General features: G+C 43.6%; 1 non-coding gene across 1 annotated transcript; it reads right to left on the bottom strand.

Moving 5' to 3' along the window:
• Positions 1-3,082: 3,082 nt before the first annotated feature.
• Positions 3,083-3,164, bottom strand: trnaf-aaa (transfer RNA phenylalanine (anticodon AAA)). The gene has a single exon. It is a non-coding gene; the product is annotated as a tRNA-Phe (tRNA).
• Between the last annotated feature and the right edge of the window lie 278 nt (positions 3,165-3,442).

The following is a 3,442-nucleotide window of genomic DNA, read 5'->3' as shown; positions in this document are numbered from 1 at the left end:
AACCTCCTGATTCAGTCGAGAATGGAGCCACTGTACCAAAACCGATGCCAATGTTCACAACCGTATTATTTTCCCCAAGTTTTTTAAAAAGTTCCAGGACATACCAAATTCATGGTGATGATTTCCACAGACAGTTGCACATACACAGAGACATACATACAGATAGACATACACAGACACACGCACACACAATAACCAAAACTTTACACGCATCAACATAGAAAGATAGTGACAGAGCAATTAGGTGCAGGAATATGCCATTCGGCCCTTCGATCATGGCTGATCATTGAACCTCAGTACCCCATTCCTGCTTTCTCTCCATACCCCTTGATCGCTTTAGCCGTAAGGGCCATATCTAACTCCCTTTTGAATATATCTAACGAACTGGCCTCAACGACTTTCTGCAGTAGAAAATTTCACAGGTTAACCACTCTCTGAGTGAAGAAGTTTCTCCTCATCTCGGTCCTAGATGGCTTATCCCTTACTGTTAGACTGTAATCCTTGTTCTCATACTCCCTAGCAACGAGAACGTTCTTTCAGCCTCTAAGCTGTCCAATCTCGTCAAAATTTTATATATTTCTGTGTGATCCCCTCTCATTCTTCTAAACTCCAGTGGATACCAGCCCAGTTGATCCAGTCTCTCCTAATATGTCAATCCTGCCATCCCGGGAATCATGCTGGTGAACCTTCGCTGTACCCCTCAATAGCAAGGACGTCTTTCCTCAGATTCGGGGACCAAAACTGAACACAATATTCCAGGTGTGGCCTCAACAAGGCCCTGTACAACTGCAGTAAGACGTCCCTGCTCCTATACTCAAATCCCCTAGCAATGAAGGCGAACATGCCATTTGCCTTCTTCACCGCCTCCTGCACCTGCATGCAACTTTCAATGACTGATGTGCAATGACACCCAGATGAAGATATATACAGGTTGCCTTAGACAAATAGATGGATAGACAGGCAGTGTGATTGTCGCTACTGTGGCTGGTTTTTGCGTTTTTCTAACCTTATGTATCGTGAATACTGCAGATTAATGAAAGAAAGAAAACAGCGGCTGCATCGAAAGATGTGGGACTTTGCTTCGTCTATCTCAGAATCAGTTTTGCAGTAAAGTGGTTAAATTGTGAAACAGAATGAAATATGCTGAGAAACATAGTCGGCAGAGTTCAAACCTGCGCAGAGAAAGCCCGATGGATTTTTTGTCTATTGTCTGACCCACTCGACTACTAGCTCGCTGCATCATTAAATGGTACTCACATAAAACTCAGTCATCCATCTCTGTGCAGCAGACGGCCACAGAATCCGGAAAAAGTCTCCGTTTGCTAAAAATCTGGAAGAGGCAATCTCCTCTTCCTGTATTTGTACTGTTCTGTATTGCTCTGGAACTTTTTAACATGAATCAACACCAAGAAACAGAAGTACAATTCTACATTTTGTAAATGCTGCCACCGCGTCGGGAAGTAGAACCACGGTCTCCGGCGGAACAGGCGGGAATACTCACCATGATACTAATGAGCATGAGTTCTATCAGAGCAGGAATCGAGCTGTGAACAGAACTGGACACCATGAGAAGTCGACAGACACATTGAGAGACAGATACAAACCGACAACCAGGGAGAGACAGACAGCGAGATAGAGACAACGAGAGACAGAAAGTGTGAGATTGAGAAGGAGAGGCAGACTGAGTGAGCAAAAGACTCAAACACATACATATATAGAGATGTATGTGTGCGATCTAGTAAGAGAGAGAGGGAAAGAGTGAGAGAAAGACAATGATAAAGACAGTGACAAGGAGAGAGACAGATAGAGAGAGAGAGATAGAGACTAAAACAGAAAATGATGGAAATACTTTTCAGGTTAGAGGCAGGAACTAACAGAGACAGGCAAAGACATGGACAGACCGAAATGATGGCAAAGAGAGAGCCAGTCAGACAAAGTGTCTGAGAGAATGCCATTGGAACAGACGTGGACACCGTGAGAAAGAGCCAGATTCAGAGACAGAGACAAACGGAGAAACAGGGACAGACAGAGTGAGTCAGACTGAGAGAGACAAAGACTCAAACATACAAACACAGATACAGCTCTCTGAAGAGAGAGAGAGGCAGAGACCGAGCGACACAGATATATTTCACAATTTCATTTCATTATCGGTTCAGAATGTCACACAGTTACACAAAATCGTTGATTCAACCGATGAAAATCGGGCACTACTGATCAGAATGGGAGGATATATGTGTTAAATTAAAGAGATATCAGGAGTGGGGTACGAACCCACGCGGGAAAATACCATCGATTTGTAAGGCCAACACCTCAGCCACTCGGCTATCCTGGTCCTGTGCGAGCCGAGAAACGATCTCTGTGAGAATCTGGGCTTCAACCCCAATCCCACATACAAACGCATGCACATCGGCTTTTAGTGAGCATTTACGAACATTTTTAGTAATATTGACACGGGGGCAACTCTCCTATTCTGTTTCGAGTCATGCTCTGGGACCTTTCATATTGACCCGAGGGTGCAGACGGAGCTTCAATTTAAAATTTCATTCGAAAGTCAACAGCTTCAACATTGCAAAATTCCCCAAGTGCTGCACTTGAGTGTTAGCCAAGATGATATGCTCAAGTCTCAGGAGTGCGACTTGACCACACACACTCTTGATTCAATCGAGGATGCTGCCACTGAACCAAAGCCGATACAAAAGTTCACAACTGTATTATTTTCCCCTAGCCTTTTTTATAAGTTCCAGGACATACCAAATTCATGGTGATGATTTCCATAGACAGTTGCACATACACAGAGACATATAAAGAGAGAGACAGACACAGAGACACACACATACACATACCCAAAAATTTGCACGCACCAACGGGCATGCACAGATGCCTTCGTCATCTCGAGGGATAGTCAGGCTGAATCACTGTAGCAACTTTGACTGATTTTTGCGATTTTTTTATACGGATGTATCGTGAATATTGCAGATTAATAAAAACGAGAAAAAAATGTCAGTGTTGAAAGGTGTGGGACGTTATTCCATCAATCTAAAGATCAGTTTGGCAGAGAACTGGAATGAAAAATGCTGAAAATCGGAGTCGGCAGGATTCGAACCAGCATGGGAATAACGCAATGGATTTTTAGTCCATCGCCTTAACCACTCGGCCACGACTACTGTGTCGCTACTTTCTGCAACGTTACTAAGAAAAAACTCACTCATCCATCTCGGTGCAGCAGACGGCCAAAGAATCCTGAAAAAGTCTCCGTTTGCTAAAAATTTGGAACAGGCAAACTCCTCTACCTGTATTTTTACAGTTCTATATTGCTCTGGAATTTTTAATATGTATCTCTACCAAGAAACAGAAGTAAAATTCAACATTTTGAAACAACTGCCGCCCCGGAGGGGAATTGGACTCTGGTCTCCAGCATAACAGGCAGAGATACTCACCACTA

The sequence above is a fragment of the Pristiophorus japonicus genome, chromosome 23 (genome assembly GCF_044704955.1).
Source record: "Pristiophorus japonicus isolate sPriJap1 chromosome 23, sPriJap1.hap1, whole genome shotgun sequence".
Lineage (NCBI taxonomy): Eukaryota > Metazoa > Chordata > Chondrichthyes > Pristiophoridae > Pristiophorus > Pristiophorus japonicus.
Note: the sequence above shows the minus strand (reverse complement) of the source record. Positions and strands in the feature narration are given on the sequence as shown.